Source organism: Plectropomus leopardus, chromosome 8, assembly GCF_026936395.1.
Source record: "Plectropomus leopardus strain MGB_pleo_1.0 chromosome 8, ASM2693639v1, whole genome shotgun sequence".
Lineage (NCBI taxonomy): Eukaryota > Metazoa > Chordata > Actinopteri > Perciformes > Serranidae > Plectropomus > Plectropomus leopardus.
In genome coordinates this window covers 2032931-2045875 of record NC_142183.1, presented here as the reverse complement: position 1 = coordinate 2045875, position 12945 = coordinate 2032931, and the positions used below count along the sequence as shown (strand labels likewise).

Below are 12945 nucleotides of genomic sequence, written 5' to 3'. Positions count from 1 at the left end.
CCTTGAACCCTTGAGCCCTTAATTCCTACATTTTGGCTTTTTTCTTCTTTTTTTTTTAAAGATTTGAGCTGTTTTTAAGGAAAACATATTGGCAATTCCAAAAAATATATTTTTAGAGATTTTTAAAGAAAATATATTAGGTTTTTTTGACATTTTTAAAGAAATAAATTAGGTGATTTTATTTTTTTTATTTTAAAAAACATTTTTTTTCTTTTTTTAAACATTTTTTAGCAGTTTTTGAAGAAAACATTTTGGCTTTTTTTCTCTTTTTAAGATTTTGGCTGTGATAAATAGAGTCATTTTTGGTGATTAAAAAACATGTTTGAGAGGAATGGTCCTTAAACCCTTGAGTCCTTACAGAAAACATTTTTGGCAATTTTATTCTTTAAACTCTTTGAGAGTTTTTACAAAGAAAACATTTTGGCGATTCTTGCAGCTCTCAGTGACAGAAAAACTCAGGTAATAAATTAGTGAGTAAATCAGCTGAAGAGGCCATTGAGGGTAAATATCCATCTAACCTTCGTGACGGGCACTTCCATCCGTCCTCCGCATCTAGATCGTATCTCAACGCCGCCATGTTGGCAGCGCCGTCACTAATGAGCCTCTGCTTTTGTCAAATTGCCCATTAGACCGTTTGAAAAGCTCTCGCTGCAGACTAAATGCTCCACTGTAATATCTCTGCAGGGAAACTTTACATGACGGGAAACTTAATCCTGCTCTCACAAGTTGTCTTATCAGAGATTTTGCTCTCTGGGTGTCGTAAAAACAAATTATGCGCCTTAAAATCAAAACACAGCAGCCTCGGGCAACTTTCAGGTCAGCTGAGGTTCAGGTGAAAGAGCGAGTTCCTCACTGTTTACGAAACAACCACGTGTGTCGCTTTCCATCATGACTGCTTTAAGGTTATCTCTGCAATCATCCGCCATAAACACCATTACATGCACTCTGGAAGCGACAGGACTGCATATGACTCTCCTCATTTCTCCTCCTGTCATTGCATCGCAGGACATTTGGGTACACGCGTCATCGCTGCGGCTTCAAAAACATGATTGAGCAATTTCCCCACACGGAGGAAATCAGCTCGGAGAGGGCGAAGGGAGGGAAGCTTTGACCGAATGTCAGGAGCTCGGCTGCATGCGTTGACATGTGCCTCCCCCGCTGCTCTTACCGCTGCTCCCTCCCATGCAAACGCTCGCAGCTAACACTGTCAGAGACGCATGATTCCTTCATCAAACCAAAAAGTCACTCTTTTACTTTTACTCTGCAGTAACGTTCACTGATTGATCGACTCTCAGTCAGAAAAGTTGGTGCTTAAAAACACTAAACAGAGTTCAAACACATTTTTACCGACAAATTTTCATTTTTTCAAAATTTAGAAACCATCAACCTTATCAGTTGTTTTCATGACTATATGAGAGCTTTTTTAAATATATATTATTTTAAAAAATAATTAATTCAGAACAGGATCAGAACTGAGCATTTCAGAATAACTTAGGGACTGGTTGTTATTTATTAAAGGGGAGGGGCGGTGCAAAAAGGGGGGGTGTCAAATAATTTTTAAAGACTGAGGAGTGACTTTTTTTAAGTTGGCTTTAGGGGAGGGGCATACAACGAAAGAAAACTTCAAAAGAAGGCCACATTTTCTTCAAAAAATTCCAGTTTTTTTAGGTTTTTAGAAAACATTTTGGCATTTTGTTTTTTAGAGATTTTTAAAGAAGACATTTTGCAGATTCTTTTTTATTTCAGAGATTTTTGTTTTTAAATTAGGCATTTTCTTATTTTTTGTTTTCATTTTTATGGATTTAAAATATCTTTTTTTTCCTTTTTCATATTTGGTAATTTTTAATTAAAAAAATGGGACAATTTTTAAAATTAAATTATTTTTAATTTTTATTATTATTTTTTTTTTTTTTTTAAGAGAACACTTTTGCAGGTTTTACAGAAATTTGGCAACTTTTCAAAGAAAACATTTTGGCAATTTTTTTTATTCTTGAAAAAGTTTTTGGCCGTGATAAATGCTGTCATTTTTGGTGATTTTTATAGAAAACATGTTGAGAAGGCATGTCTCTGACAGTCCTTGAACACATTATTTGTTATACAGGTTTGTGAAACAAAATTCCATAACTTTTTAAAAACTTTCAGGGCAAATATCTAGTTTTTCCAAAACTTGTAAATTGCTATTTGCAAATTCCATGACTGTTCCAGGTTTTTCAGGAGCATATGAACACCTTTTATCAGGAGGCCTCAGATACACACTGTAACTGCAGGATGATGACATGAGAATCATAATGTGCAAAAACTTCATTATTTTCCAGCGTTTGTCTGATTTATGTGCTGCAGGAAGAGTTCTTCCTCTGTGGCGCTCTGTTTACACACTCCTGCGCAGTGTTTGGTGATATTAACACTAAATAGTGGCGTTGTGCTCCACAGTACACAGCAGAGTGAAGTGGAGTGAAGCGGCGTGCACGGTGAACGACAGAAAACTCACCTGAGCTCCAGCTGAGCGACTCTCCAGGAATATCTGTTCTCCTCACACTGAAGGAACTTTAACAATCCTCTGACAGCACGGCGGCCGCCGCTGTACTCCCATAGTGCTTTGGTGTAAAGTCCATGTGAAAAAAAAAGCAGAAAAGAGTTGATGAGCAACACACACACACACACACACACACACACACACATACGAGTGCGTTTCGACTGACTTCAACTTCAGCGTCTTCAGAGGCTCTGAAGCAGAGAGCTGCTGAGACACCTCAAACACTCCCTCAGGAGTCCCATCTCCACCCACTTCTCACACCGTCCCTCCTCTCTGTCTCTCTCTCTCTCACACACACACACACACACACACACACACACACACACACACACACACACACACACACACACACACACACACACACACACACACACACACACACACACACACACACACACACACACACACACACACACCCTCCATTTGCCCAGATTGTGGGCTGGTCTCCCCCCTCTCTTGCCTGAAGGCTCAGGCCTTTGGGCTTCAGCCAGGACTGAGCGACCAGGGTGAGCGCATGTGTTGTGTGTGTGTGCATGCGTGTGTATTTATGTGTGTGCGTGCGTGTGCATGTGCGTGCTGATATCTCTCTGCAATATGTTAATTTATTTAGCTTGATTTAATACAGAACTTTTTCCTCAAAGTGTTGTTTTGCAGGCGTAATTGTAAAAGCACAAAATAAAGCTCATTCAACACAAAACAAAGTCTTTCATATAACGCAGCAAGTTCAGCGTGAGGAGACCTGATTCTAGAGAAATCTCATCGCACACGTGAGCTGAAATGTATCATTATTCTTAAGTTTATCCAGGAGCCTAATCCAGAGCCTGTCACAAACACTGAGTGTTTGCATTCCTGCTGCCTTCCTGAACAGATCTGGTTTTGGTTTGTGCTTATGAATGTGAGAAGCCTTTTACCAAGAACTGACATGACAAAATCCAACCAGTGTTGATATTTAGATTTCATCAGAGACATGGTCGAGTACAAATCCCAATTCCAATGAAGTGGCATGTTATGTAACACGAAAATAAAAACAGAATATAATGATTTGGGAATCCTTTTCATCTTATATTCAGTTGAATACACTACAAAGACAAGATATTTAATCTTCAAGCTGATAAACTTTTTTAGTTTTTTTGCAAATATTCATTTTGAATTTAATGCCTGCGACATGTTCCAAAAAAGCTGGGACAGGGGCGTGTTTACATCTGTGTTACATCACCTTTCCTTTAAACAACACTCGGTAAGCGTTTGGGAACTGAGGACACTAATTGTTGAAGCTTGTAGGTGGAAGTCTTTCCCATTCTTGTTGATGTACGACTTCAGTTGCTCAACAGTCCGGGGTCTCCCTCGTCATATTTTGTGCTTCATAATGCGCCACATATTTTCAATGACAGACAGGTCTGGACTGCAGGCAGGCCGGTCTAGTACCCGCTCTCTTACTACGAAACCACGCTGCTGTCACACCTGCAGAATGTCTTGCTGAAATAAGCCAGAAAAGGATGTTCCTTGGATGGCAGCATATGTTGCTCCAAAACCTGTATGTACCGTTCAGCATTAATGGTGCCTTCACAGATGTACAAGTTACCCATGATGCCAGGGCCACTAACACATGCGCTGATCACAGTCTGGATGGAGGCGTTTCCGGGTGTTGTTGATATATGGCTTTGCTTTGTGTGTTAGAGTTTTAACTTGCACTTGTAGACGTTGCGACGAACTGTGTTAACTGACGGTGGTTTTACGAAGTGTCCCTGAGCCCACGTGGTAATACCCTTCACAGAATGATGTCGGTTTTTAACGCAGTGCCGTCTGAGGGCTCAAAGGTCACAGGCATTCAGTGTCGGTTTTCAGCCGTGCCGCTCACGTGCAGAGATTTCTCCAGATTCTCTGAATCTTTTGATGATATTATGGGCTGTAGGTGATGAAATCCCTAAATCCCTTGCAATTGTACGTTGAGAAACGTTGTCCTTAAAGCATTGGACTATTTGCTCACGCAGTTGTTCACTGAGTGTTGAACCTCGCCCCATCCTTGCTTGGGAACGACTGAGCCTTTCGGGGATGCTCCTTTTATCCCAAATCGTGACACTTACCTGTTTCTAATTAACCTGTTCACCTGTGGAATGATCCAAACAGGTGTTTTTTGAGGATTCCTCAACTTTCCCAGTCTTTTGTTGCCTCTGTCCCAGCTTCTTTGGAGCGTGTTGCAGGCTTCAAATTCAAAATGAGTGAATATTTGCAAAAAAACAATACAGTTTTATCAGTTTGAACATTTAATATCTTGTCTTTGTAGTGTAAATAAACACACACAAATATAGGTTGAAAAGGATTCGCAAATCATTGTATTATGTTTTTATTTACGTTTTAAACAACGTCCCAACTTGACTGGAACTGGGGTTTGTAAATCTGTTCCACAGTCATTTTCATTCGGATAGTTACACCATCTTTCGCACTGATCTCCATGTTAAAGGTGGAGGAGCTGTGATTTACAGTGCAGTTAAATAAAGGTTAGAAAAACACATATTTATCTATTTTTCTGCAGATATTTTTGGGCCTTTTTTTTCCTTTAACATTTTTAAAGAAAAAATGGCGATTTTTTTCTTTACAAATTTATATAATAATTCATTTTTTCCTTTAACAATTTTTGGTAATGTGATTTTTTAATACTTTTTTATGATGTTTAAGAAAACAGTTTGGCTTTTTCTTTCTTTTACCATTTTTGGCCATTTTTATATAAACAAATTTAGCAATTCCTTTTTTTTTTTAATGATACCATTTATCACAGTCAAAAACTGTGACAACAGAAATTATATTTGGATTTTCAAATATGTGTCAGTCAATAAATGAATTAACTTCCAGTTGAAAAAACAATATCACATGCATTTTGCATCACTGACCGACCCAGGTGTGACCATGTGACCCTCTTTAGGGTGTGACCATGAGACCCTGCAGTAGCTCACTGCAGGATACTTCAGATCATCTCACCCTAATGGAGGGGGAAGGGTTAATTAGCTGTTGTGGTTTAGTTGCAGCAGAGAATCAGCAGTCTTTGTGTTGTTGTTGTGTAAACAGCATAAATAAACGGCGTGCATGCAGCTCTCTAACTGCTCGCCTCGGGCCGTCACCGCGGGTACAAACACAACAATGTGAGCGCTGATATCTCATCGACAGTATGTGACTGAATTTAGAGACATTCGGTTCATTTCTGTCTTATCAGGAGTCAGGCAGCGAAGAATGACAGACCTGAGGCAAAGCTGGCAGCCGGCTCTACGCTATAAAAAAGATCTACAAGATAATTAGTCGTTATACTGAAGCAGCAGGACAAAGACTTTATAAAGAGGTAATTCTTCATAGTAATAAATAATGGAATAATAATGTTTTTTCATTTTCTTTATGCGCCTGAGAACAAAATGTGTTGTAATTCCAGTCTTTGATTTTCTCCTGTCAGGAAAATTCAACATCAACAGCATAATAAACCTGCTACAAACTTTTATTTATTCATTTATTTTCCGTTTTCAGTTCCTTGTTAGGTAATTTTCTTGATTTTTACACAATACTGTTTTCATGGGTTGGATTTTTTTTTGTTTGTTTGGGGGGTTCTTTTTTTTCCTTTTTTCTTTTGCTTATTTTCGGGTCATGTCTTGTAAAGTAGCTTGTTGCCTTCTCATGGTTTTGAAAGAAATCAAACCAATTTTCTCAGGTTTCAAACGGTTAACAGAAGCTGTTCTGCTTATTTTCTCATTTTATTTTTAATCTAAAAAAAAAAACCTCATGATGCATTTCTCCTGCGCTGCGTTCATGGTCCCACAAAGACATTCGAATGTAGAGAGGGTAAATTTTGATTAAAGTTTTTTTTTTAAAAAAAAGGGCGCATGCACACAAGACCAAAAATAAAAAACATTTTATAAAATTAAAAAAGGAAGTTTGCTGAAACCATCCATCAACATCAAATCAGCATCTAAAGATATCTTTTTAACTCGTGACATGCTTCATGTAGAAAATACCTTCACACATTTATTTGAAGTGCTCAGTTTTAGATCTTCTGTGTGTGAAAACATGACAGTAGCATGTTTACACTCGACAACAAAAAAAACACGTCTGTATTAACCCTTAGGGCTCGCTTTAATCACACACACTCATAACGCTCTGCGCACAAAATGTACTTTTTTAAAATCAGACTATGAAATATACTATATACTATACATTAATATTGTTTTCTACTTTTACTGAGTTTACTTTTTTAACCAGTATCAGTCCTGATCACAAATATGAAATATTCTTTAATTTTTTGAATTTTAACCCTTTAAATACAAGATTTTTGTTATGATGCCACTATGTTTTCAGATGGAAAAAAAAAGATTTTAAATGTATTACATGCTAAGTCTTTTTTTTTGTTTTGCTGCTGACAGTCTGGGATATGTCAATGATTAGCAGCTACATTGATGGAAATAGCATGTATTTTCTCCATATGCCAAATATGGAAAAAAGTCTTATCGCGATAATTTTTTTCATATCAGTTGATATCAATATATATCACGATATACATCAAATCACTATTTCTGTCAAGCTTAAAGGTTCCTTTTACTCCGAAGTGAGATATGAAGTTATCATAAGGTAAATTTTGGTTTAAATATTTGCTTTCTGTCAGACATTGAACATGACAAATATACTGTAGAACAGGCATCATGTCCGCGCTGGAGCGTCTAAGAATTTAGTTTCCACAGTGTATTTTAGACTTATTGTAGGAGCTGAGCTGGAAATTCACTGATTACACTCAAATACACAATCTGGACTACATTTATGCCATATGCATGAACACAGCCAAAATTATTAAAAAAAAAAGAAGAGGAATGAAAGCGCCTAGAATGCACCAAACAGTCCCTAAGGGGTTAAACGGGGTACTATCCCTTTAAAGCTGAACAGAAGGTGAGCAGAAGCTTCCCTGAGGGTCCCTGTTCAATATTTCCAGGCCAAGGTGGAGATGATACAGAGGAGAGAGAGAGCACATGGACCTGTGGAGAGAGAGAGGAGGAGGAGGAGGAGGAGGAGGAGGAGGAGGAGGAGGGGGGGGGGTGATGATGGAGAGAAAATCTGTAAAGAGGGAGATCAATGGAAAAAAACAGAGAAAGTGCGGAGGTGGAGAGGGTTAGAGAGAGGTGAGAAAGGGGAGGATGACGGAGGTAAACATGTGAAGCAATGCTGATGAAGAACGAGTGACTGCGAGGAATGTGAGGAGGGAAAGAAAATACCAGGAAGAGGGTGAAGAGAGGAGATAAAGAGGAGGTGGAGGAGGAACAGAAAGCAGCGAAATTAATAAAAAAAATGTCTGTGAGATACAAAGAGATGGACAAAGAGGAGGAGGAGGAGGAGGAGGAGGAGGAGGGCCGGTCCAGAAATAAACACCGACAGAAGGTGGGCACGGGGCCACCGGCAGCAGGTGAACCTGAGCCGGAGCAGGAGAGCCTGGAGGAAATGAAAATCCACCTCACGTAACCTGCTGCTCACACTGCTCCATCCACACCGCTCTACGTTTACATTAACCCCTGAGGCGCCTCTCTGCCCGCGCTCCGGCCTGACCGACACGCCACAACAACGTCTCCTCAAATTAAGACATCAAACACTTCAACAATTTCAGATTCTGCTGTTTTGTCCTCCTCGTGGTGGTTTTTGTTTTTAAATATTTGACAGACGCACAAACCGATGAGTGGAGAGGAAACAGAACGATTTAGAGGAAAACCATTTATCCAGTATGTCGGTGGCACTTCATATTCGGTTAGACAAACTAAGCATTATTTTATTTTTTGATATTTCATATTACCACCACATGATGTGCTTAAAATGAACACTTTAAAGTTTCTTTAAAGGTCCAGTTTGTAGTATTTAAAAGGAGATTCTAGCCGGGTTTCCATTGCACATTTGTGCAAAATTTAACCAATATTTTAGAAATGTTAATAAAACACAATTGCGAGCTGACTGTGTTTCCTCTGAGTGATGCTGTGCAGCTTCTCCTCTGGTGATAACAGCCCAGTAACCATGGCGATGGATGTTCAAAACATCAGCAGCTTCATTTCTATTGCAGCCACCGCACTAGCCGTCATTATTTCCAATCCAAGGCCACGTAGGCGTGTTATGGAGCCATGATGGAAAGGCGAGCCCCTTATATGTGGGAGTGGACACGTGTGAGGGATTTCTGGGAGATGTAGTCCACGATTTCACAGAGGAATTGTGGATTCAAAACTTTCTCAGTTATGTGATGCAATAACAGCTCTTGTAGCTCCTGCTGCTTCATGAGGGAGCCAGTTCCAACTAGGGGTTCGATTACTGGAGTTGATATTTGGCATTTTGACTATTTGTATCAGCGTTTTATTTTGATGATCGCCGATAAAATTAGTTAAAAAGTGCAAAAAAATTGGCAGCATGGGAGGATCTTTCACTTTCTAAAACCTTAGAGAGAGATTTTTATTTATTGCTTTTTTAATTAAATTTTCATTTGTCTATTGAAAAAAAGTTGCTGGAAACTTGCTGTATATGATGTTTAAAAATTTCAGTATAAGCTTAAGACATTTAAACAAAGTTTTGTGTTGGAGATTTTTAGTTTCATTGTAAATGCATATCAGTTCCAAATATCGGTCTTATTACCGACTAAAAAGCAAACCAATTTAGGTAAAGCCTTCGTTACTTTCCAAAATCCACCTCTTCACATCTGCAAAAAATCAATCTACTGCACAGCACTTATTTAAAAAGAAAATGCGTCCTTTTTAAAACTGGTTGACTGTTTTTACTGTTGTAAAGGGCACCAGGAGCAAAGGCAAGGAACTGAGCTTTCATCCAAACTAAACTGTGGCTGCTGTGTAAACTGTGTGCCAAATTAATCAGAGCACAAAAGACCAAACTGCCTCTTTAATTATCACACAGACTCTGAAAATTCTGTGGGAAACACTAACCAGTTACTGACAGGCAGTGTAGAATATAAAAGGCTGTTTATTTAAACTGAGTCCGACAGGCTTAGTATTATTGTGCCTTTATTACTGACTGCAGCCTACACACACACACACACACACACACACACACACACACACACACACACACACACACACACACACACACACACACACCACACCTTGAGGTTAGACAAAAGAACAGGAAAATCACATTTTGGGTCGAGGCTCGAGTTAACTTTGAAAGTTTTTGCAGCTCGATTTTGAAGAAAACAATCGTGACCTTAAATCTGTCGTTCAATATTTTTAAAGTGCAGAGATTCGAGTCGGTACAAGCGCTATAATTTTGTCAATCAATGGAGTGTGATTCGTTTCTTGTTTGTCCCACCAATCATTCTGTACCGCAGGGTGGGAGGATTTCTAAACTTTCTGACAGATAAAATATCTCCTCATTTAGAGTTTGTTGAGTGATGGAAAAGGACGATGCGTTTTGGCAGCTTCTGTTAGGATCCTCTGTCTCCGCACCTCAGAGTCGCACCTGTATCTGCATGTACTCAACTATAGCTGAAAAACAAGATAATGTGAAGGTGAAGATCATGTGTGAACAGATGCAAGGGAGGAAAGTTAGCAATTATAATTAATTATTATTTTAATCTGGATGGTTTGAGGTGTTTTGACAACACCAGGGATGGTTTGCAATAAAGATGAGAGCAATCTGTACTTTTTTTAGTATTAGGTAGTTTAAATTTATATCCTGAATCCCCTGGAGTTGCACTGAAAATATATTTAAAACACTGTAGTTGTGCAGAAATGGTTATTTTTAGCAGCAAGCAGCAGCCAAATTGGAGGACAATAAACAACTCTGCATCAGAAAGCGCATTCTGCATCAAACAAGGATTAAATTCGCAACTTTAAACATCAAGTCAGTATCTCGGTGAGCTCCATGCCAAGAGGGAAACCAGAGACGCTTCACACTGTGACTGAGCCGACCACCAGGGGGCAGGGTATCAGCTGTCTGTGCATGGAAAGGCAGATTTCTAAGTGCTGCCAAAAAATCACTTATCAAGACAAAACTCTGACAATCTGCAGACTTCATCTAGACAGCGCAGAGATGTTGATAATTTGTTTTTACAAAGATTGATTTGCTCCATCTGTGAAAAACTGATTTTTAAAGATGTGTTTTTGCCACAGACTGCTATAGTTTACAGGGCAGAATTTAAAATGTCTAAAATTCAGTTTTTCAGATAAAAATCTGAACTGTTAAACACTTCATCTACCATGACAGCAAAATTTTGTCATTGTTTCAAGTTGTTTTGTTTCATCTTATCTTACAGTCAAACATTTTTAAGCACTGTTGGCTCAATTTCTGATAAATCAAAAATCTGTGTAGATGGTTTGTGTCGGACAGTCTGAAGACGCTCTGCAGAAAGTTTGGTGTCAAGTTTGGTGTTTTTGATAAAAAAGAGTGACGGACTTCATAATTTATATCACGGTGAAATGAACAAAAGTTGCTCCACAGTTGGGCTACACTTTTGTGTGAGTTGCTAAGCTGCAGCATGTACGAATGATTTGTTTTCAGGACTATTGGCTTGTTTTGCTTCAGATGGGCCTAGTTTTTTAAAATGCATGTTGACCCTAAAATCCATATTGTTTCTTTTGTTGGAGACAGGGAACTGAAATGAGGTCCGACTTTTTGATGTTATCTCATGTCTTGAAAGAAAATGTCCTCGGCTGACCCGGTGATTTCCCTGATCGTTTGTTATTTGCTACATTGGTGAATTATACAGTGAAATAGCATCTGAAGACCTACTTTTGTGAAATGACAGTAATTTCACAGTTTACAGCACTCTGTGTGTGATGGCTCTGGATTAAAGAAAGCAGCTGCACTAATTTAACTAAATGGGGCGGTGAGTCTGAACAGCGGCACACAGACAGTCATGGTGTGACAACATTCAGGAGAGCTGGTGACAAAATAAAGATATTCTAACAAAAAAGCCTTTTCCAACCTCTCAGCATGCTGACTTGAAGCGTGTAACATGTTAGCGTGTTAATTTTAGGGGCCAGATTTCTGAACTACTGCCCAAATCTCCAAGAAGTTCAACACTTAACACAAACGACACCGTTTCCCTGTTTGGAGAAACAGTCAACCAATCAGAGCTCTGCTGCCAAGAATATCGTAACAGAAAATCTGCCAACAAAAAAGCGGCAAACAGTCAGGCTGAGCTGCAGACAGGGCTGTTTGTGGCTGCGTTCTCACTAACTTTTCTGCCGGGAAATGTGGGTGTTTTTTTAACAGCCCGTTTCACTTTTCCAGCAGCTTTTATGCTGCCAACAGAGGCCATTTTAAACCAAAATGTGACTGTTTTTCTTAACTATATGCATCACAGTTCATACACTTTTTTTAAAGAATCCAGATTAGGATTAGATATGAATATTTGAATATAACTAAGGGACTAACAGTCCCTTAGTTATGGGAGGAACTTTGAGGAGGAACTTTGATTTTGGTTTTAGGGGAGAGGCGTGCAACTTTAAACTGCTAGAAAACAGGTCTGCATGCTTTTAAAGGAAACTTGTTTTTTCTTTAAAAATTTGGTGATATTTAAGTAAACATTTTTGGCAGCTTTTTGGGGGATTTAAAAAAAAAGGCATTTTTTTAAAAAAATGTTTCAATTAACAATTATTAACAAATGACATAATTTATCACATCAAGAAACTGTATAAAAAAAAAAAAATACATATATATATATATATATATATATATATATATATATATATATATACATATATAGATGGATTTTCAAATTTCAGATGGTCCTTGAACACATCATGTATTATTATACAGGTTTGAGGAACAAAATTTCATGACTTTTCAAAACTTTTCCAGGCCTGAAAATTGCTTTTTACAAATTCCATAACTTTTCCAGGTTTTTTCACAACCGTATGAACCCAGTGAGAAGTACTCATCTTTAGACTGACAGGCCATTTTTAAAAAATGCAACTGGAGCCGACGAGCACTCGCAGCAGAGTGACCCATCGGGGTCGGCTCGGAGCAGTACGGTCAGCTCCGTCCCGTTCATGTTCCAGCCCGTCGCCTCCACATCGACGCAGAGTGAAAGGAAAACTGTCGCCACGTGTCGACTGAAGCAGTTTGCAGGTTCAGTAATGGACCGAGGCCGCGGGGCCGTGAAAAGTCCTCAGCTGACCTTTTCAAAACGTGTCAATGTGTCTGTCAACGCGTTCACTTCTCCGCTCAGAAGTGACGACGACTCTGAGGCCGTGAGGAGGTCAAGGGAGCCACGGGAGGAAAACACCGAACTGTTTTACGAAAAAGAAAATGTGAACTGCAACATGCTTCATGGATAAAGTGCTGGACAAACACGTTTTAGTTTAAATTCAAGTCAAGTCAGTTTTATTTTTTTATGAAGCCCATTATCACAAATCATAGCTCAGAGGGCTTTACGGCATACAACATCCCTCTGTCCT

The 12945-nt window shown here is 38.9% G+C and overlaps 1 protein-coding gene across 2 annotated transcripts in view; it reads right to left on the bottom strand.

Annotated features, from left to right (window-relative positions):
* fat2 (FAT atypical cadherin 2) overlaps positions 1-12945 on the bottom strand; it is a 165811-nt gene that overhangs the window by 118680 nt on the left and 34186 nt on the right. Inside the window, exon 2 of one of the 2 annotated variants that reach the window (XM_088080717.1) lies at positions 2489-2594. The gene's annotated coding sequence lies outside the window, so the exon portion shown is untranslated. Of the gene's footprint in view, positions 1-2488; positions 2744-12945 lie in introns of those variants that run through there. The other variant, XM_042492869.2, reaches the window with a different exon arrangement.